This window comes from Balaenoptera musculus, chromosome 18 (assembly GCF_009873245.2).
Source record: "Balaenoptera musculus isolate JJ_BM4_2016_0621 chromosome 18, mBalMus1.pri.v3, whole genome shotgun sequence".
Classification (NCBI taxonomy): domain Eukaryota; kingdom Metazoa; phylum Chordata; class Mammalia; order Artiodactyla; family Balaenopteridae; genus Balaenoptera; species Balaenoptera musculus.
In genome coordinates, this window is record NC_045802.1 from 16,511,926 (window position 1) to 16,535,930 (window position 24,005).

Below are 24,005 nucleotides of genomic sequence, written 5' to 3' on the forward strand. Positions count from 1 at the left end.
GGGCCTGCCGCAGGGGGTGGCCGCTGGTGGGCGCGAGGGCGGCTGCACTTCCGGAAGGGTGGTTGAGGAGGAGGGGAAACTGAAAAAGGAGGCGGGGCGCTGGCGGCCCAATGCACATGCGTCAGGCCACGAGCCCATTTCCACCCCGCCCCTCCGCCATTCCCGAAGCCGCGCGGCACCGCCTCTAGAACGCATGCGCCTTCCATGATCTGCGGCCTCCTCGCCACCTTCCACACCCAGTATTTAGTCCCCTCCCTCTTTAATCTCCCGTGAACGCGCGCGTACACATTCCTGGGAACGCGCTTGCCAGTGGCCCCGCCCACTCCGAAATCCCTGAAAAGGGGGCGGAGGTGGGGCGGGGAAAAGTGCGCTGGGCGAGGCCGGAAAGAGAAGTATCCCGCAGGAAGAAGCTGAGCTAGTGGGGACGTGACTGGGCATGCGCTCGAGTTACCTGTCCAGCGCGGCCTTGCAATGAAGCGTGGTTTACTGCTCCCAACACGCACCAGCCCCAGGCCTCCGATTGGCACCCACATGGGCTTCTGGGAGTTGTAGTTTTTCGGAGCCTTCGCTCCCTTGTCCTGAAATGACCTATCGCCCACCTCTCACCGCTCCTGGCTTGAGGGGCTCCGCGGCCTCCCGGGCGATTGGCCGAGTCACGGCTGGGTCTGGCCTCTACGGCAGGGAACTGAAGGGCAGCCGTCGCGGAGCAGACAGTCGCTACGGCCCTGCCACTGCACATAATAGTGGAGCTCCAGGAGTGGGGAAAGAAGAAAAGCTGTCATGCAAGCATCCTTGAAGAAGGTTAGAGATGATCTGTAGTGTTAACCTCCTCGTTTTCTTAGATGGTTAAGTTACTAGACCAGGATTACTTTAGCTTCAAGTTAGGGCTATAGCACCCCCAGACTTGAACTCAGGCGCCCCTGCTCCTGGTCCTGACTTCTTCCCATTCCCCAGTAATCCTTCCTTTCTAGATTGCTCCAGAGACGATGGATAGAGTAATTTGTGATTTGTGAATGCATGTTAGGTGACTGGCAAAGGGCCTGGCATGCGGGGTAGTTGGTTATGTGATAACCCCACTAGCCCTTCCACAGTTAACAAGCTAGCTGAGGAGTGGTCATGGTCTCTGTGGTGTAATTGGGCTGGCAAGGGCTCTGAAGGTGAGAAAAATAATATGCCAGAGCTAGACAAAGAATGGGACAGGCCTTGTAGAAATGCATTTTATAAGGCAGGTTTTTGGGCAGCCGAGGCGGTAGGTAGGCTGGACCTGTCTCAAAGCACAGTGCAGCTCTTTACCACTTCCCACCTTCATAGAAATTCTGTAAGGCCCTTGAAAGGGAGGTTGAGGTATTTTCCAGCTTTGCAGCCTAGAACAGGGCATTCCACTTCTCTGAGCCTCCAGTTCCCCATCTGCCAAGTGGTGGATAATAACACCTACCTTGGGTTGTTGTGAGGCTTACAAGTGACAGATTTTAAGTGCCTTCATACACAGTAGGTTCTTTAAGATTCCAGGAATTAGGACATGGACGTATTCAGGGAGACATTATTCAGCCTGCCACAGTGTTTTTTTTTTTTTTTTAAATATATATGCTAGGTATTATTTTTTTAAATTTTATTTATTTATGGCTGTGTTGGGTCTTCTTTTCTGTGCGAGGGCTTTCTCTAGTTGCGGCAAGTGGGGGCCACTCTTCATCGCGGTGCGCGGGCCTCTCACTATCGCGGCCTCTCTTGTTGCGGAGCACAGGCTCCAGACGCGCAGGCTCAGTAATTGTGGCTCACGGGCCCAGTTACTCCACGGCATGTGGGATCTTCCCAGACCAGGGTTCGAACCCGTGTCCCCTGCATTGGCAGGCAGATTCTCAACCACTGCGCCACCAGGGAAGCCCCAACCACAGTGGTTTTTAAATACCATCCATAAGCTCCTGACTCCCATAATAATCTCTACCCTGACCACATTTCTGAACTCCAGGCTCATGTATCTAAAGCTACTCCACTTTGTCACTTAACTGTTTAATAGGTGTTCCAAACATTCCCAAATATTATCTTTAAATCTACTGCATCATTCACCCAGTTGTTCAAAACTTAACTTCCTAGGAGTCATCCTTGACTCTTCTCTTTTCCTCACAATTCTATCCAGACCATTTAGAAGTCCTATCAGCTCCACCTCCAAAGTATATCTTGAATTTTCCCATTTATATCATCTCCACCCCAGTCCAAGTCACCATAATCTCTGGCCTCTACTACCATGGTAGCCTAACTGCTTTCTCTATTTCTTCTCTTGAACCCATACAATCCATTTTTATCAAAGTAGCCAGAAGGATTTTGTTTTAAAATATAAAACAGATCAGTTCCTCCTCTGCTTAAAACACATCATTGGCTTACTGTTGCACTCTGGATGAAATGCCTCTCCAACCTCACCTCTTAGGCTCAGTACTTTCCAAACCCTGGCTTGGAAATTCCCCAGAAACACCAACCTCCTTCCTGCTGGTGGCCTTTGCACCAACTGTGTTCACCTCTCGGCTACTTTCTTCTCACCACTCAGGCTTCAGCTCCCATGTTAGCTCCTTAAAAAGTCCTAACCTCCCAACTGAACCCTACTTCTTCATAACACTCGTTGTCATATCACCCGGGTTTATTTTCTTCACAGTACTTATTTCTACCCAAAATAATCTTGTGTGTTTCTTATTTAGTTCTTCGTCTTTCTCTTCCAGAAGAGAAACACTGGGAGAGGAGAGACCTGTCTGCCTGTTCATCGTTGTATTCCTAGCCTTTAGAATAGTACCTGGCACATCAGGAGGCATGTTGTTAAGTATTCTTTAAATAAATGAACAGAAAGAGAGGCCATTCAGGATTTGTTTAACTCTGTTCCACTAGAGCATAATGGAAAGACTGGTATCTGGAACTTGTCCTAATTCCTGGGATCGGGTGATCCTTGGGAGAAGACACAAAACTGCAGACGATATCCAGCAGGCAGATGATAATAGCGGTATGGTAAAGGCAACAAGTGATTAATTGGTACCCAAGAGAAAGGCCTAGCATGAGATAAATGAGGTGTACTAATAGGCAGGTGAGAGGAAGATAGTAGTTACAGTAGTTCTTAAACTTTTTAGGTCGCAGACCTTATGAAAAATCAGTTGAATATTACAGATCAACTGGAGTGGGGGAGTGTATGTATATGTACACTTATATTTTACGTGCAATTTTACGTGCAATTTCACAAGGCACCCAAGTATCAGAGACCCAGGTTGGGAACTCTTGCTAACTCTCAGGAAATCTAAGACTGCTCAGCCCCAATTCCCCACCCTCAGGAAAGGGCATTCTAATGGAGATTAAAGACAGAAAGAAGTAGACTACTGCTAGAAAAATGATTCTCAAACTCCTTTGTTCATATTCCACCTTAAAGAATTTTGAAGAATTTCAGTATATAAATTTAAATTTCCCAAAAAGTCTGAGTTCTAGCATCTTGTAAATATTAACATTTGTTGTAAATAGTTCACGCTTGATGATCTTTTATTGATTTCCCTGTAATACTATCTGAAACAAACAAAAAAATATGTATATATATTTAAATTCTACGATTTACTTAATATACTAAAGCCATAAAGCTCTGATTTTTAAAAGTTTCTTCTACATTAACTGATCCTTACAATTGTTAGTACACAATAGGTCAAAACAACATAAGTATATTGGAAATGTATATAAAAATTATTAAACATAAAAAGTAAATTTTTAACTAGAAATGTTTAATGAAAAGTATTCTTCAAGATGAACAAGGCTACGTTTTTACATTCCCCTGTATCCAAGGATAAATAATGATTTACTGCTAGAATTAAGAGGATTCAGGATGAATTCTATTCCTATATTTTATCTTGTAAATATAAGGGCTAAGAAATCTCATTTATATAAATATTGGGTTGGCCAATATGTTCGTTTGTTTTTTCCATAAGATGGCTCTAGTAGCACTTTGTTGTCTTTAACTTCATTCAAAACAATTTTGTTAGATTGTGTGTGACAGCTGTCATATCAGTGTGCATTTTAAAAAAACATCAAAATTGGTGAATTTTTGTGTAGCCATTTTAATATTGAAGATGAAAGAAAAAAAGCAACATTTTCAGCCAATTATGCTTTATTATTTCAAGAAAGGTAAAAAAGATTTGTGCAGTGTATGGAGAAGGTGCTGTGACTGACCAAACATGTCAAAAGTGGTTTGCAAAATTTCATGCTGGAGATTTCTCGCTGGACGATGCTCAACAGTTAGGTAGACCAGTTGAAGTTGATGGCGATCAAACCGAGACATTAACTGAGAACAATCAACATTATACCATGCAGGAGATAGACGACATACTCAAAATACCCAAATCAAGTGTTGAAAATCATTTGCACCAGCTTGGTTAAGTTCATCACTTTGATGTTTGGGTTCCACATAAGCGAAAAAAACCTCCTTGACTGTATTTCCGCCAGCGAATCTCTACTTAAACGTAATGAAAACGTTCCGTTTTTAAAACAAATTGTGACGGGCAATGAAAAGTGGATACTGTACAATAATGTGGAACAGAAGAGATCTTGGAGCAAGTGAAATGAACCACCACCAACCACACCAAAGACCAGTCTTCATCCAAAGAAGGTGATGTGTATATGGTGGGATTGGAAGGGAGTCCTCTATTATGAGCTCCTTCCGGAAAACCAAATGATTAATTCCAACAAGTACTGCTCCCAATTAGACCACCTGAAAGCAACACCCAACAAAAAGCATCCAGAATCAGTCAACAGAAAACGCATAATCTTCCATCAGGATACCGCAAGACCGCACGTTTCTTTGATGACCAGGCAAAAACTGTTAGAGCTTGGCTGGGAAGTTGTGATTCATCCACCGTATTCACCAGACATTGCACCTTCGGATTTCCATTTATTTCGGTCTTTACAGAATTCTCTTAATGGAAAAAATTTCAATTCCCTGGAAGACTGTAAAAGCACCTGGAACAGTTCTTTGCTCAAACAGATAAAAAGTTTTGGCAAGATGGGATTGTGAAGTTGCCTGAAAAATGGCAGAAGGTAGTGGAACAAAAGGGTGAATATGTTGTTCAATAAAGTTCTTGGTGAAAATGAAAAATGTGTCTTTTATTTTTACTTAAAAACCAAAGGAACTTTTTGGCCAACCCAATATATGTGAGTGGAACGAGTCTTGTTATATCAGCGCTACTCAACTCTTTGAATTCTTTCTGAGTTACATGTCAAAAATCACATTGTCAAGAGAAAATTTTTGCAAATCATATATCTGATAAGGGACTCATATCTAGAATATATAAATAACTCTTACAATTCAATAGTAAAAAAACAAATAAACCAATTTTTAAATTGGCAAAAAATCTGAATAGACATTCCCCCAAAGAATATATATACATGACCAATAAGCACATAAAAAGATGCTCAACATCATTAATCATCAAGGAAATGCAAATCAAAACCACAATGAGATACCAATTTACAACTATTAGGATGGCTAAAATAGAATACAGATAATAACAAATGTTGAAAAAGATATGGAGAGGTTGAAACCTCCCCACACACTGCTGGGGAGATTGTAAAATGGCACAGGCTTCTAGGAAATAGTCTCACGTTTCCTCAAACTGTTAAACATGGCTACCATATGACCCAGAAATTCCACTTCTAGGTATATACCCAAGAGAAAGGAAAACTTAGATCTACACAAAAACTTGACATGGATATTCATAGAGCATTATTCGAATAGCCAAAATGTGGAAATGATCCAAATGTTCATCAACTGATAAATGGGTAAAAGGTGGTGTATCCATACAATGGGATATTCCACAAAAAAAAAAGAAATGACATACTAATACATGCTACAATCTGGATGAACCTTGAAAACCTTATGCTAAGTGAAAGAAGCTAATCATAAAGGATCACATATGGTAAGATTCCATTTATATGAAATGTCCAGAGTAGGCAAATCTACAGGCACAGAAAGCAGATTAGCTGTTGCTAGTAGCATGGGGCAGAGGGGGGAGTAAGAGGGGCCGATTTTGATTGCTAAGGAATGTGCAGGATTTCTTTTTCAGATAATAAAAATGTTTTAAAATTGATTATCGGACTTCCCTGGTGGCGCAGTGGTTAAGAATCCGCCTGCCAGTGCAGGGGACACGGGTTTGATCCCTGGTCCGGGAAGATCCCACATGCTGCGGAGCAACTAAGCCCGTGCGCCACAACTACTGAGCTTACGCTCTAGAGCCTACGAGCCACAACTACTGAGCCCATGTGCCACAACTACTGAAGCCCGTGCGCCTAGAGCCCATGCTCCGTGACAGAAGAAGCCACCACAATGAGAAGCCCGTGCACCACAACAAAGAGTAGCCCCCGGTCGCCGCAACTAGAGAAAGCCCACGCGCAGCAACATAGACCTAAAGCAGCCAAAAATAAATAAATAAATAAATTTTAAGAAAGAAATACATTAAAAAATTGATTATCACAGTGATTGCACAAATTTGTGGATATTCTAAAAGCCACTTTAAAATGGTAAAATTTTATGCTATATGAATTATAGTTGTCTGTCACCCAGTATTATTTTTGATGTCTTGCTGACAAATTCTATTATGTCTCCATCGGTTTTATTGAAAGCAAAATATTGGAAACCACCTAACTTGTGAAAGGAATTTTTACACATTTATTAAAGTAATTTATTTTCTCAATTTCTGGAAAGTATACAAAAACGTATTATATGACTATTATTTTTATCTGTTATTCTTTCACTGAAAGGCACTTTGTTTAACCCTATATACTAAAAAAAGAATTGGGAACGGAAATTTTTTTTTTAATTTATTTATTATTTATTTATTATTTTATTATTTTTGGCTGTGTTGGGTCTTCCTTTCTGTGCGAGGGCTTTCTCTAGTTGTGGCAAGCGGGGGCCACTCTTCATCGCGGTGCGCGGGCCTCTCACTATTGCGGCCTCTCTTGTTGCGGAGCACAGGCTCCAGACGCGCAGGCTCAGAAGTTGTGGCTCATGGGCCTAGTTGCTCCGCGGCATGTGAGATCTTCCCAGACCAGGGCTCGAACCCGTGTCCCCTGCATTGGCAGGCAGATTCTCAACCACTGCACCACCAGGGAAGCCCGGGAACGGAAATTTTTTAATGTTTTCAATTCAGTATATCTTTTGTTAATACAATTTTTTTATAATAGTACTTTTATCTCATCACATGCTTATATATATTTTTCTCTGAATTTAGAGCGGCAGATTTTTATAGAAGAAGACCACCATGCAGCCTGGTCAAAGTCCTGTTGTCAAATGAATTAGAGAAATTAGATTTACCTTCTGTCAGAAAAAATTTTACTTCATTTTTCCATTCAAATAAACATTAATAAGCATTTTGAAGAATATTGTAAAAATAAAATGAAATGCATCTTGTAAGATGGATTATTAGGTGTGGTTAAGAGCTCAATACCATATGAGATATCACCTCACACCTGTCAGAATGGCTATTATCAAAAAGACAACAAATAACAAGTGTTGACGAGGATGCACAACCCTCGTGCGCTTTTGGTGGGAATGTAAATTGGTGCAGCCACTATGGAAAACAGTATGAAGTTTCCTCAAAAAATAAAAAATAAAACTACCATATGATCCAGCAATTTCACCCCTCGGTATTTTGCTGAAGAAAACAAAAACATTAATTAGAAAAGATATATGCACCCCCATTTCTACCTTATAGAATTGAAAACCTCTTAAGAGGAGCCAAAATATCCTTGTTTCTTCTCCCTTATCAGGAATACTTATAATATAAAGAAGGCCAGAAAGATCTGTGGGTTAACTTGCCTTAGTAACCATTAGAGTTTTCCCCTAAGGGGGATGGGGGAAATCCCCTAAGGGGATGGAGGGTGAGTGAAATGGGTGAAGGTAGTCAAAAAGGTACAAACTTTCAGTTATAAAATAAATGAGTCCTGGGGATGTAATGATGCAGTGTTCTCATCCCAAGGGGAAAAAAACGGTAGCTCTGTGTGGTGATGGATGATAACTAGACTTGTGGTGATCATTTCACAATATATTCAAGTGTTGAATCATGATGTAGTACACCTGGAACTAAGACATCAATTATATCTCGATACAAACGTTTCCACCAACTCAATATTTTTTTTAATTTTTATTTTTTAAACTTATTTTTGGTGGCATTGTGTCTTCCTTGCTGCGCACGGGCTTTCTGTAGCTGTAGCAAGCGGGGGCTGCTCGTCGTTGCAGTGCATGGTCTTCTCATTGCAGTGGCTTCTCTTGTTGCGGAGCACGGGCTCTAGGCACGCGGGCTTCAGTAGTTGTGGCACTCAGGCTTTAGACCGCAGGCTCAGTAGTTGTGGAGCACGGGCTTAGTTGCTCCGCGGCATGTGGGATCTTGCCAGACCAGGGATTGAACCTGTGCCCCCTGCATTGGCAGGTGGATTCTTAACCACTGCACCACCGGGGAAGTCCCCAAATCAATATTTTGTAGTACCTTTTTGTTGTTGTTTTTACCCCTTGCAAAGCATCACAGTAAGATATGGAATGGGGAAAGTTTATGAGATGGGAGAACATCTGACATAAATGCAGGCACATCCTCAGGCAAATTGATTTTAGGAAAAAGTACCTATAAAAGTTGAGGATCTGGAAATGAATACCCTTATAATGATGTGTGTCCGTGTACCACTTGACAAGTTTTCACGGAGCAGAGCTCCACAGGCCACAGTTTGGATACCACTGATCTAGGAAACAGAAAGGGGGCTGCCACTCCAGCAGGACATGGAGCTTTTAGAGAAGCATTAAACGAAAAGAATTGTGCTTAATAATTGGACCAAGGCAACTTCTTTTGGATTGACTCCTCACTCTTGGAAGGCCAATTATAGGAAGCAAGGTGAGTCCAGGGAAAAGGGTCGGAGCTGAGTCCAAAGCTTTTTCTAATAGTAAGCAGCATGTATTTTTCTGGCTCATCCTCAGCAATCTAGTCTGGCAATAGAAAGCTGAGCAGGTGTAAATAGTAAGAAGCGTATACATTGGTCTCTGCCCTGGTGTCTGACACAGAACTCTGAAGACCCTTGTAATTTCCTAAGTGATAAGAGCACTAGGAGCATCTCTTGTTCTAATGAGGGCTAGTCACCAGAAAAACCAAGCTATGATTAGAAGCTTGCAGATGCACTGCCCCCCTCCACCGCCCCCCATGAGGGGAGAGGGGCTGGAAGTGGAGTTAATAATTGCTCATGCCTATGTGAGAAAGCCTCCACAAAATCCCAAGGGTAGGGAGTTCAGTGAGCTTCCAGGCTGGTGAGAACACTCACACCAGGAGGGTGATGGACCCCAACTCCACAGGGACAGAAGCTCCTGCACTTTGGACCCTCCCAGACCTCATCCTATGTATCTCTTCATCTGGCTCTTCATCTGTATCCTTTATCAGATCCTTTAATAAACTGGTAAACATAAGTGTTCCCCTGAGTTCTGTGAGCCATTCTAGCAAATCAGTTGAATTAGAGGAGGGGGTGGTGGGAACCTCTGATTTATAGCCAAATTGGACAGAAGTGGGGGTGACCTGGAGACCTACTACTTGCAATTGGCATCTGAAGTGGGGGGCAGTCTCATGGGACTGAGCCCTTAACCTGTGGGAATTGGTGCTCTCTCCAGGTAGACAGTGTCAGAATTGAATTAAAGTATAGGACACCCAGCTGGTGTCAGAGAATTGCTTCATGGGAGAATAACCCCACACATCTGGTGTCAGAAGTGTGCATGCGGAAGTTGTGTGAGAGTAAAGGAGAAACACAGGAGAAGAACTGGGTTTTCCCTAATGCAGCAGGGATCTGGGGGTCCGGCCTCATCAGATGAAACCCACACTTAGCGAGAGGGGTCTGGGATACTGGTGTGAGAGCCAGAGGCAGTCAGTGAGCAGCGAGGACATCGGAGAGGCAGCTGTGCACCCACCTCCAGACTTGGGTTCAAGAGCAGGGCATTCAAATCTGAGGTGACAACTTAGGAAAGCAAGGTAGGGCCCGGGCCTGAAGGACTGGTGTTCTGAGCAGGAAGCCTAGACAGGGTTGTAGGTGTCAAAACTAGGGGGCAAGGTGGGAGTAGAGCCACTTACCAGTGTGTCCTTTAGCAAGTCACTGAATCTGTGGGAGCCCCCCTTTCTTCATCTGTAACATTATAGCACCAAACTCACAGAGTTGTTGTGAAGCAAGAATAAGATCATTCATCTGAAGGAAGAGGCCAGCATCTGGCAAGTAGCTCCTCTAAAGGAAGAGGGGAAAGCTGAGAAGGACTTGGAAGGGGACCACAGGGAAAACATGGGGACAGAAGAAAAGGGGTGGCGATGACGACTTACTCTCACAACAAAGGAGAAATCTAATGATCAGAACTGGGTCACAAGTCAGGGCCACAACATCTTGCAGCAGAAGTCCCAACTTTTCAAAGGGCAAAAATCTGAGAATAGAGATTCCATCTGTATTGGAAGTCCACACTTATTGGAAGTCTAGCATTCATTGTTTTGAACTCTGAATTTTCTTGCTGACTCAAATATGCATTGGTGGGTCCCAGGCAGGCTCACAAAATCCCTCCAGTGCAAAACTAGCAGTCCCTTGGCATAGGACTTCCGTGACGAATGATGCTTCTCCAGAAGAATATCTTTTAAATTACATCCAGGAACATCAGATAAACATCCCGCCATTTGTTTTCCCCCTCCCTTCCTTCCCCATTCCCTTCCCAGCAGCAGGCCTAGGACCCCCTCGGCAACAAGGGTTTTTTGCTTCTGAAACCCGGCTGCACTTGAGTGCCTTGGGAACTTCTGGAAAATTCCTGGATCCTATCCCTGAATGGCTGAATTTGGTTTTCTGGGAGCTTGACCTGAGAATCTGACTTTTTATAAAGCGTTTCAGGTGATTCTAATGCAGGTGGCCCTTGGTGTCTAGGGTAATCCGGGAATCACAGACCTGGGAATCCAATGGAAGGGTACAGGAAAAGTGATCCGAGATACAGAGGGCTGGGTCTCCAACCACGGGGCCCATCTCCCATTGCCTTTCCTTTCCCAGAATGAGAAACTAGCCAGCCTGCATGCTCTTCCACTGGTAGCACCTAATGTTTCTGATCAGACCAATGTCTTTTTTTTTTTTTTTGGGGGGGGTGCCCATTGAGTAACGGAAAACAGCCTGTGATTTTTCGCCTGCTTACCTGTGCTGGAAGCAAGCACAAGGCTTTTGCAAGGCTTTTTCCTTAATCTTCCTCTTCAATCCTCCCCAGTCCTCTTTAGCCCAGGAAACCTTGGGCTAAAAATAGGTTTTCATGTACTGAAAGGTCTGAAGTAAAGTTCATTTCTGTATCTATATCTATATCTGTATCTATATCTATATCTATATCTGTATCTATATCTACATCTACAGCTGTATCATCTAACTACCCACCTATGTATGTTTTTAATAGACTTTATTTTTTTAGAGCAATTTTAAGTTCACAGCAAGATTGAGCAGAAAGTACAGGGATTTCCCATATCTCCCCTGTCCCCATATACGCGCAGCCTCCCCTGCCAGAGTGGTACCTTTGTTACAACTGGTGAACCTACAATGACACATCATTATCGCCCAAAGTCCATCATTTAACTTAGGGTTCCCCCTTGGTGTTGTACATTCTATGGGTTTGGACAAACATGTAATGGCATGTATAGGGGATTCCCCGGCGGTCCAGTGGTTAAGACTCCCTGCTTTCACTTCCCAGGGTGTGGGTTCGATCCCTGGTCGGGGAACTAAGATCCCACAAGCCGTGCAGTACGGCCAAAAAAATAATCATAATAAAAATAAAAAATATAATGAAATGTATCCATCACTATAGTATCATACAGAACAGTTTCACTGTCCTAAAAGTCATCTGTGCTCTGCCTATTCACCCTCCCCGCCGCCCAACCCCAGGAACCACTCATCTTTTTATTGCCTCCATAGTTTTGCTTTTTCCAGAATGTCGTATAGGTGGAATCATACAGTGTGCAGGCTTTTCAGATCGGCTTCTTTCACTTAGTAACATGTTTTTTAAAGTTCCTTCATGTCTTCATGGCTCATTTCTTTTTAGCACTGAATAATATTGAATTGTCTGAATAATATTCCATTGTCTGAATGTACCATTCACCTACTGAATCTTGGCTGCTTCCACGTTTGGGCAATTATCAATAAAGCCGCTGTAAACATCCGTGTTCAGGTTTTTGTGTGGACTTAAGTTTTCAACTCCTTTGGATAAATACCAAGAAGCCAGACTGCTGGATTGTATGCTAAGAGTATGTTTATTTTTGTAAGAAACTGCCAAACTGTCTTCCAAAGTGGCTGTACCATTTTGCATTCCTGCCAGCAATAAACAGGAATTAGGGTCATCTATATTTCAAAGGAAAACCAACTCTGCTGGAATTTTCTGCAGAGGAACTAGGAGGACAGGGTAGAATGAAGTGGGAGGGGGAACCCACTCTAGGGAAATGGTGACAGTTAGGGTGAAATAGTGAAAGAAAAGAGAAGGAGGAAGAGAGTGTATGTTTCTGTTCCTTCTTGGCTTTCTCTTTACTAATAACTTTGACGCCACTGCAGACCCGCCCTTACACTAGCCCTGACCTGGGCTGAAGCAAGCGGCAGGGACTGACCAGCGAACTCGCTCCTTAGGAACCCAAGAGCAGAGGAACCCCAAGTGCCTTTGGTCAAGAGGAAGTGAGACTATTATTCCTAGAGCAGGGTGGGTCTCAAAAACTTGCTGACTGAAAGCAGAAATGAGAATATAACCTCCTCAGCTTGTCATTCAAGGGTCTTAAATCTGCCAGAGTCCTCAGTTTAGCTCAAGAAAACTCAAACTAACTCACAACTCCTTGGACATTATCTTCATTTACTCTTTTATCCAGCAAATATTTGTTCAGTGCCTGCTCTGAGCCAGGCTCTGGATGTGATTAACTCCCTTGCGAAGTCAAGGACAGAGCTCGATTTGGTTCATATCTTGGTTTTATCATTAGAGGGTCACTGGCTCTAGAGTCCAGTGAGCAAGCAGAGAAGAGGAGTTGATGTGAAAAGATTTTGGTTTAAAAATAAAGGTCAGGACTATGCTCGGGTTCTGGTTCACAAGTATGTGGTCAGTTTTGCTGTAAATCTCCTACATCAAATAATGTTTAAAAGAATGTATGAAGGGGGAATTCCCTTGTGGTGCAGTGGTTAGGACTCGGCACTTTCACTGCCGAGGGCCCGGGTTCAGTCCCTAGTTGGGGAGCTAAGATCTGCAGATCCGCAAGCCACATGGCATGGCCAAAAAAAAGAAACAAAAAGTGTAAGAAGGAATTAAATGGGAACTTTGGAGAATGAATATCGCCCATAGGAAATAGTGAAATGGGGAAGAGGTGAAATTTATTGCCATTTGGGCAAAATGGTTTATTCATTTGCAGGAAACAATCTCTAACTCTCACATATAACTACAGTTCTTTACAGAATGGACATTTTGTGTATTGTGGCAACTTTGGGGGATAACACATTTTTCTACAAGTACCTGCTTTTGGCTCCATTTTCCATCTAAAATTATGCACATGAGGGAGAGAAACGATTCTGTTAACAAAGAATGAGATCATCTTTATCCGCAAAGACCTTGACTGAAAGTCAGTGGTCAATGACCAAAATTCTAATGTCACTGGAGTCCTGGCAGAATGGCATCTGAAACTCTTTGTATATGTCTGATCACGCTTTTTAAAACCTCTCATAAGTTTAAGGATCAACATAACACAGCCATCTTAGATATGAACCACTGTTATTGCTTAGGCCTCATTGACTTGGTTTTAGGAAAAGCACTTCCCATCATCAGAATTTATACTACAAGCCCTTTTTAAGCAGAGACTCAGCTTTCCTCTCCTATTGTACTGTCCCCAGTATCAAGCACAGTGCAAGGCATGAAGAGGAAGCTCAGCAATGACAAGCAAGCAGAAAGATTAACTAAATCTTAATATCTTTATAGAACAGTTTCCAGTGAAATGGAACAGAGTCACATATGCACATGGCTCCTATCAATAGAATTTACTTGGCAATTAATAACTGGAGGCCAAAGAGATTGGGACAAATATTTGTTATCAAAGATACCTCCTCTTGAGTAAAATTGGTTAGGATCAGGTTAATTCCCCTCAAGAGAAGAGATACCATGGGAAAAGGGCTTTTGTGCCAGTTGACTCAACGTTTTTCTTTCTTCAACTGCCATCCTGTCTCTAGGGAGAAAAAAGCAAAAACAAAAAACTCAAAACAATGAGAAAAAAAGACTGCACTGACAAATAAATAAAAAGAGTTAAGAGGGAATATAGAACAAATTGGAAGTTCTACCGAGAAACAGAAGGAGGCCAACATATTACTGATAACCCAAATAGTAAAACCCTAACTTTGATCTCCTACATTCAATTCCTGAAGAATTTTGTGGGCATCTAAAACATACATCCTTACTTCCCAGGTATAAAATCCTGAAGAATTTATATCCTATTTCGTATGTTCACAGATTAAGTATTTTTAAAAATCTGATTCCCTTTTGAGATTCGTGCAAAAAGGAGCTAGAACATACACCCTTGAATGGAATGATGAAGGAAGCGGCAATGTGTCATGGTTTCCTGTTCTCACGGCCCCAGACGTGTTCCCCTGAAGCCACGCTTCTCATCGCTGCTGGAGAAATCTTTGTAAAACTCACATCAGATCCTGTTACTCCCTAACGTGGCCTGAAACCTTTGAGAGCTTTCCCTGTCTCTCGAGTTGAAACTATACTCATCGTCTGGCCCATGCCTACCTCTCCAGCCCATTCATTCCCCACCCTCTACCCCCTCCAACCTCAAACCCAGTGACACTGCATCAGGTAGAATGATTTTAGTTGCAAGTAACAAAAATCCGACTTGATCTTTCAAAGAATGAAGGGAACATAAGGCTCCACTTAATCTCCAGTCGGAGTTTGTTCAGGTCTTTTGGCTCCATTTCTCTGCAATTCCCTTAGCTCCATGTGACATCCTTCTCCTCTGGTTGGCTCCCCTTGAAGTAACAAAGTGGAAACTAACAGCTCTCAGGTTTACATGCTTCCTCTTCCCCAACCATCAAGCCAAAGTCCTGGGCTTCTTTCTGATTGGACATATCCAGCCCTGAACTAATATACCTGAGGAATGCCATGGCTGATTTTCTTAGGCCTGGAGGACCTGCCTTTCTGGGAACCAGCTATGACAGGGGAATGGATTATGCCAGCTGGCTAAGGCCAATCAGGACCCATCCCTGGAGCCGGAAGTGAGGTCAGTTACACTCAACCCCCTGTCTAGGAAATTTGCAGAGAAGGAAAGAATGGGTGCTGAATAAGCATCTTCAGAATCCAAGATACCTGATAATAACCTAAGCCTTTCGTCCCATGGTACACCTCTCTGCTCTCTTCCTAGAATGTTCTTCCCCACTTCATCTGTCTGGCAAATTCTTACTCTTTCCTCAGTCTTAGCTCAAGCGTTTCATCCTCTGTAAGGCCTCTGGGTATCCACACCCCCGCCCCGCCACCAAGCAGAGTGGATTACTCCCTTCCATGTGCCATTCTTATCCCCAGTATAGACTTACTTTATTGCCTCATCCCCTTATTCATCAATTGTATGTTTAATAGATTTGTCTCCCCATACAGAAGGTTAACCCCTTGAAGACAGAAACCCTAACTTTTTTATCCTTCCTCTTGATGTCTATGAAGAGACCACAGCATATATGAATATTGTTTAAATAAATTCTGAGTTTTGTTCATTCTACTGGTGGGAGCGATCCTCAAGTTGTGTGCTGTGTGTGTGGGTATGACCTCTTCTGATGTCATAAACTCAAGAAAGAGACAAGTCTTCAAAAGTTGCTAGAGACTGGAGCACAGGCAGGTGGGAGGTAAAACACCTACAATGCTCTGGTCCTTGGCCTCCTTAATCTGGATTTAGAGGGATCTAGAGGTTTTTTGAGAGTCCAGAGCATTATTAGTTGTAATGATGCCCTCTGCCGTATGAAAGCAATTCAGGAACCAGGCAAGAGGCTTTCCTATAGGAACCTCAAGCTGGTCACTTGGCCAGGCAGATTCCCTAATTGCATGTGGTGCTCCATGTTTATATAACCTTTATTATTCCTAATTGGAAAGGAGGGACATGCTCTAAATAATATTTCCTCTCACCTCCCAGCTCAAAGAAAAAATATACCACTTTTAACCTTTCTTCAACTTACAGTATCTGGGGGTGGAGTAAAGAAACATTTCCAAAAGCTGAAATAAAATTGTTAGCGTTATTAGCAATTTTGTAACACACTTAACTCTAGGTAGGGTACAGTATATGGCAGAGAAACACAGGAAGCAATTGGGAAATGTCAGGGAAACTAATAATGAATTCGCCCATGAGAAGTGCTCTGCAAATAATAACATTGATGATAGTACCACAACTCTCCTGAAGGGCCCCAGGATTCAGTTAGAAGACAGTCAAGGTGTTAGATGCTAGTATCTGTCATTAGAGTCGCAAAAGCAGCAGAAGACAGGCTGTCCGACCTTAGCAGAGTCACACATCAATGGAATAGCTAGAGACTATGCATAATATAACCTAGTGTAGTATAAATTATGCATCTGTGATAGCACTGTAGCAACGTTATTTCACTGATTACTGAGTGATCGGCGTGGAATGATATTAATCAGGAAAGGCTCTCGAAGGGGTGAGTCACGGATTTTTAAACAAGTGGTTGATGTAATGTGGATGGTACTCAAAAAATATTATCTTAGCAACTGTGTAGAGAATGAACTGAGACGGGGGAGCACAAAGCAGGGAGATCAGGTAGGAGGCGGTAATGCAGACGAGGTGACGGGAGCGTGGACTGGTGTGTGGGCTGTGAAATGGAGCTGGGATGGTTTAGAGAAGGCAATGCAGAGGACTGCATCACACCGTGGGCTTTGCAAACAAGCTGACTCGGGCTCCAAGCCTGGCTCCCCCACTGACTAGCTGAGTTACTTGACTACCTAACCTACCTGCTATAAGGCTATTCCCTCATCTACAAAATGCACTCACGGGTGTTTGTCATTTTTGAAGTGCATTATCTAGACATCCTTCCTAATTTGAATGAATCCCAATGGGATTGGGAAGCCACAAAAGGGAAGCCGTTCCTCATGCTTTGAGTAGAGCCAGTTGATGCTCTCCCTCCTCTCTGTGCTGGGGGGTAGTGATGCAAAGGCACTGTGGTCAGCTTGAGAATCTTCGAAGTCTCTGTGGTGAGATTAGCATCCAGAGGCATGGCGGGGCATGTCCTGGGAATTGTAGCTGAGGTTGGATCCCAACTTTGTACTCTGCTTCTTCCCTTGGCTCTTCCCTGAACTTAGTCCTCCACCTTCCTATAAATTCTGTGAGTTGCCTGATAACTTCCCAGTAAATTGCTTTCCTACTTAAGACATCTGCTGCCTGCTACCAAGAACACTGACTAAAACGTGACCTCACAGGGCTATTTGAAGGTTGAATAAGATGGTGTGTATAAAGCCTTTAGCCCAGTACCTGCCACAGGTAAATGCTTACTAAATGGTTGATACAAGGAAAAAACAAAGAAAACATTTGTGACAGAATAGACTTTGATGACTAATTAGATGTGAGAGAAGAATAAAAAGGAAGAACGGGGAAGATAACACTGTTTACCAACCTGCCTTCCACATCCCTGTTCTGTGTCCAACAAGACTATGGAAGCCAACAGAAGGAAGACCTGCTTAAAACAGGTTAGAGAGTAATGGCAAAGTACCGAATTAGCCTGTTGACTGAGAACATGGTGTTTTACTGACACGACAAAGTCTAAACTTGTTCGCCAGGCACGCAAGACATTTTATAACCCTGTCCGGACCTTCCTTTCCAGCCCGGACACTTGCCACTCCCTGAAAAGCAGCTGCCATGGAGTCAGAGCAATCTGCTTGGTGTTCCATGAACACACCATGTTATTCTGATCTTCACTGCCTTTGCCCACTGTATTCTCCATGCTTGGAATGTCTTTCTCAACCTCCCTCAACTTCAACTCCTTATTTAAGACTTGGGTTACATATTTTCTCCTCCATGAAGCCCTTCCTAACTTTCCAAGCAGAGTTACTTGCTCCTACCTCTGGGCTCCCAGAGAATTCCGTTCATGCCTCCCTGATAGCAAGGACCACATTTTATTCCAACGTTCTCTTCATGTCTCTGTCATTGCCCCGTGTGGTCCCAGACACCAGGGATGACAGATTGGTCATCCCTGCATCCTCATTCCCTGATGTTATGTGGCCTGTAGACACATAACAGGCTTGCTGTCGGACACCCAGAACATTTCTTTATATACTTGCTTAGAGATAAAAGGGTTTGCTTGTGAGAGAATGAACCAGATACAACAATCCACAGGCAAAAATTAGTCCTGTTCATTATTTGTTCACACATTATGAAATAATCAGGGTCCTTTAACTTCCTAGCTCCTGAAGAGCAAAGTTCTGTTTTAATTCACTTTGTGCAACATGGTTTTGCACCAAGAAGTGCAGTAAAGGAACTTGAGGGGCTGCTTGGATGTAACCAAAGAGATGTTGTAAATAAGCTGCAGAAGCCATGGTTGGAGACCCTGGGCTGCAAGAAGCCAAGCCAGAAGCCTTGGTTAGGTTTTTCTATAGACTCTCTACAGCTCTGATCCCCATAATTCAACCAAATCACCTTTCTCAAATAGGCTCCACTAATGAAAATAAAGATTTCCCTTTGCATTTCCTCAAGTTAGGCATAAGTACCAGGTTCCAGAGGAACATAGCCTTGACGCCAAAATTTAGTTTTATCTTCCGTTGTCCTAAGAAACTATTCCTTTTCATTTTATTAAAAAGATTTTAGAGATTTCACTTTTAAATTATTTTTGAATAGATAACACATTACTGTGATCCAAAATTCAAAACTATACAGTGTAGGGGACTTCCCTGGTGGCACAGTGGATAATACTCCACGCTCCCAATGCAGGGACCCGGGTTTGATCCCTGGTCAGGGAACTAGATCCTGCATGCATGCTGCAACTAACAGTTCACATGCCACAACTAAGGAGCCCATGTGCTGCAACTAAGGAGCCCGCCTACCACAACTAAGACCCAGTGCAACCAAATAAATAAATAAATAAAAACTACACAGTGTAAAGTGTTCCCCCCTACAATGTAACCCAGCCATCAAGCTTCCCTTACCATGAGCAACCAAAGCTATCTCTTTCTCATGCATTCTTCCAGAGATATTTTATGCATGTAAGGAAATATTTTTAATTTCCTACTGCCTTTTACACAAAAGTTAAAGTAGTACACACAGTTCTGCATCTTGCTTCTTTTCACTAAATAAGATATCTTGTAGATCATTTCATATCAGTATCTATATATTTTTTCCTGGCTGCATAGTATTCCATTGCACGAGTGAACTATAATCTATTAGGCCAGTCTCCCATGAATGGACCTTCTGTTTTTTCCCTAATCTTTTCTATTTTATAAACAATTCAGCAGCTCTTTTAAACCTCTCTTCAAACTTCCTACCAGCCTCTGCCTCCCTTAGTCTCCAAAAATGCTCTCTCTTCACTCACAGAGAAAACAGAGGCCATTACATAGAGATTCCATCAATTTCCTGCCTCCCGTCCACTTTGTGCTTCAAACTCCATCAATACCAAACATCAGATAGTTCTGAGAATGTGCATGTTCTCTCTTGTTTCTTCTGTACCTTTGTATATGCCATTCCTACTCCCACCGTCATTGGTTTGCCTGGGAAACCTCTATTAACCTTTCAAATCCAAGTTTGGATATCATGCCAGAGGGAGTTAATCAGTTCCAGCTGTGTAGTGTGTGTGTACCTTGTTCCTCTCCCTCTATCGTAGTTATTATGCTGGTTTGAAATTTGTTTACAAGTCTATGTTCCATAGGTCTGTGAGCACCTTGAGAGCTAATTCATATCAGGATGCCTAGCACTTAGCATAATCTGGTAATAGAAGCTACTCAATAAATATTTGTGGAATAAATGAATAAATAACATGGGGGAGACATAAGCACACTCTGTAATGACAAGTATTTGCAAAAGAGCAGAATGAGTCTTCAGTCTGCATAGTGTAGCAGAAACAGCATTGGACCAGAAACCAAGAGAACAAATTCTGGTCCATGGAAGCAGGAAACTCTTTCCACATGTTCATTGCTGTATCCTCAATGCCTAGAAGAATGGCTGACTTGATTGGTGCTGAGAAACAATGAGGTTTTGTGGTACATTTGTCTTTGAATCTGCCAAAGACACGCTTTATTTCAAATAGTTTGCAGGGAGAAAGCTAGAACCAGAGAGTCTGTAGTTTTTGGCCTAAAAACAGAACATACCTAACACCCCGTCGTAGGTAAATTATCATAAGGCCAGAGAATTTATTACCAGCTTAAGTTGAACAAATTCAATCAATTGACTTTTATTACAAATATATCTTATAGATTAAATTAACACATTTCCCATAGCCACAGGTTTTTCCAAGCTTAGCGGTAATAACATGCTTAATTTGGGAAATGAAATAAAAACCTTATAGATAATCTTGGAGAGGCAGGGCTCTTGGCTCCTCCTCTGTGACACTAAAAAATAGCAATAGTGTGACAGTCAGAGACAGAACCCTTAGGAATTTAAACTGAAATAAGACCTTTACCCCACCTGGCCTGTCTTCTAACAGGACTCTTTGTTCATTGCTCTCCCGCGGTCACCAGTATGCAGATATTCTTCTGCCCTCTCTTCCTTTTCTTACCAAACAGGAGTAGCATGCACATTAATGTCAATTCTCCACCAGTTCATGAAAATAAGATTCTTTAGGGAATTCCCTGGTGGTCCAGTGGTTAGGACTCCACGCTTTCACTGCCGATCCCGGGTCGAGGAATTAAGAACCCGCCAGGCACGGGGCGTGGCCAAAAAAAAACCCATTGAATTAAAAAAAAGAAAAGAAGATTCTTTTATCCTAATGCTTCTGATCAAACATCATGGTGACCCATAGATTGTTTTTAGACCAAGACTGAATCAAAGTTTTATATTTATAATTTTTATTTCCACAATGTTCAATAAGTATGTGTTGATTGACTGAATGAGTATTTGGCCATTAATTAGCTCTGTAACCTTGGGCAAATTTCATTGAACTTTTCTGAGCCTCATTATCTTCATCTATACAATCGAGTTTGATTGATGTATTTTTCAAATTATTTTTAATAGTTTAAACCCTTTCTTCAAACAAAATCCTAGGCAGAACACAATATACAGGACAGAAAAAAAGTGGAGGTACTCTAGATAAAATAGGTGTGGGGGCCCTAAGACTCCTTGCTTCGCCTCCTCCTTCCCTACCCTCACTTCAGCTCTGAGCCCCAGGGCTCTGTGGGGCACCATCTAAAAATCCTCTGGACTAGGGAATTCCCTGGCAGTCCAGTGGTTAGGACTCCATGCTTTCACTGCCAAGGGCCGGGCTCAATCCCTGGTCAGGGAACTAAGATCCCACAAGCCGCCCAGTGCCGCGAAAATATAAATAAATAAATAATAAAAAATTTTAAAATAAAAATAAAAATCCTCTGGGCTAGATGATTATATACATGACGTTGACTCCCAGACTGGTAAAGAAACTTACAATCATGTAGGTCCTGAGATTCCCAGCCTTAGGAATTAAACAAGATAGAGCTACACAGGCAAATGAACATATGAATTTCTTTGCTTTGGGTCAACCAACAGCAGCTGATTATTTAATGCTAAGCAGAATTCAAAATTATATATAGTGTTGATAAATTAACAATGAACATGCTAACAGTGAACAATGAACATGGTAACATAAATTATAACAAATAACTTTCGGTAGATAAAATTTCTCAACGTATTATAAAAATGAGTGGGGGTAATAAAAGGAATCCCTGGGGATTGAAAAGGTTGAGACTCATGGTGAATTCCATTTTCTTCCTTTTCATACATATAAAATGAGGCAGAGAAAGATGAAATGGCCTGCCTAAGCTCCCACAGCTTACTTAGTGGCAGAACACAGCGCTTGCCATTACCAGCCCACTGTTCTTTTCCGACCGTGTTGGATTTCTATGTAAGGTTAGACTTCCACCTTTATGTGTCTGGGATCTGTGGTCACACAGCTACAGAATGATAGAAAGTCCTCATTATCTCAGCATTCATTATCTGAATCCCTGAAGTTTGAAGTTATGAAGGAGAGTAAAATTCATCATAACTTAGAAACGTTTACTTATCAAATGACTGCTTATAAATACCCATCCGCATTAAACATTAACATCTATTCTCCCCTTCTAGGGTCAATTTCTTTGTCAAGTCTAGAGCTGATGACTGGATTTTTACACATATTTGACAATACAGTCCAAACACAATGGAAATCAACTACAAAGTGAAATTGCACGTCTCACGAAAGATAATTTTATGAGATTGATGGAAGAAGGCCAACGAGCTTAGTCCACAGTGAAAGAGGGGAAAAGACATTGACATCGAAGAGGTAAGCAAAGGCCTTGTTTAGGATTAAGATTAGGGATGGCCTTGTGGGTCTCAGTGCTTTTTGTTTTTATTCTGATTGGGATGGGGAATTGGGGGAGGCCTATAAGCAGGGCAAGTGACAATCAGATTTATCTCTAAAATTTTCATTTTGAAACTGGCAAATACACTAAAATACATGATTTTGCAACTGTATTTCTGTGATTTTATCCCATAGATGCAGCTCCACATGTATGAAATGACACCTGTATGAAGTTTTTCACTGTTGCATTATTTGTTCAGCGAAAGGTACCTGGTTAAATAAACGATGATATGATAAGCAGCGGGAAAAACAAATAAGGAAGATCTCTATGTGCTAATATGAAAAGAGCTTTAGGATGTATTGGTAAGTGAAAAAAAGCAAGATATAGAACACTGTAGAATAGTCTCTATAGTAGGCTACCTTTTATGTAATAAGGTGAGAGATATATTTGCATATGCTTGCATTTGCCTTAAAAATCCTAGAAGGATTAAAAAAAGAAGATACCAATGGAAATAAATATCATTAGAGAGTTGGGGTGAGGGATGCAGGAGTAGGTTATAGAGTTCTCTGGGCCTATCTTTTTATAGTGTGTTGAACTTCGAACCATGTAAATGTTGTACCTAATAAAAATGAATACATTTAAAAATCACTCTGGCTGCTCTGTGGAGAGTAGTTGTAGAGACAAAGAGTAGAAGCTAGGAGACCATTAGGAAGGTGGTGAAGTTGGTTGGGCAGGTGTAGATGGTGGCTGGCTCTGGAAGGAAGCAGTGGAGGTGGTGAGAAGGAGTCAGGTTGGGGGTGCAGAGCCAGGTGGACTTGCTGATGGATTGGATGTCGCATGTGAGAGAAGAAAAAAAAAAAGAAATCAAGGATAATTCCTAATATTTGTCTTGGGCAGCTGGAGGAGAGAAAATGGAGTAGAGGTGGGGAAGGGGCAGGGAAAATTGAGAACCAAGGGTCTGTTTTGGACTCGTGAAGACTGATATGTCTCTTGGATGTCCAAGTGGAAATGCCCACAACTAGAGAGAAACATCCAGAAGAATTAAGACAGCAGAGATGTTTCCAAAGATGAGTTCAACTCCCCATGAGTTTTAACTAAAGGACTGAGAGACTGTGGGAAAATAAATAAAACCCTCAAGCATTTTGTTAAATGTCCATCTTCATTGTCATGCTGCACAAATAAAATACAAAGGAAAAATGTCACTTGTGCTATTATAAGATTTTGTTGGAAAAAATTATGTCCAAAAATTCCAGTCAGTCATTTGACTTGTTCTTAGTTCTAAGAGTAAGCCTGTAGTTATCATTATAGCCTACATTTTGGTAAATATAAAGTAAATATACTTTCACAATTTTTATTTCACTTTTCAAGATAAAACTCAAATCAAAGCTTTTTCACTATTGGGAATTCCCTGGAGGTCCAGTGGTTAGGACTTGGCACTTTCAGTGCTGGGGCCCAGGTTCAATTCCTGGTCAGGGAACTAAGATCTCCAAAGCTGAGCAGTATGGCCAATAAAAGA

General features: G+C 42.1%; 1 long non-coding RNA gene across 1 annotated transcript; it reads left to right on the forward strand.

The window, feature by feature from the left end:
- The first annotated feature begins 299 nt into the window (after window positions 1-299).
- Window positions 300-23,590, forward strand: LOC118884239. Its single transcript, XR_005017236.1, has 3 exons — window positions 300-801; window positions 22,275-22,470; window positions 22,684-23,590. It is a non-coding gene; the product is annotated as an uncharacterized LOC118884239 (long non-coding RNA).
- The last annotated feature ends 415 nt before the right edge of the window (window positions 23,591-24,005 follow it).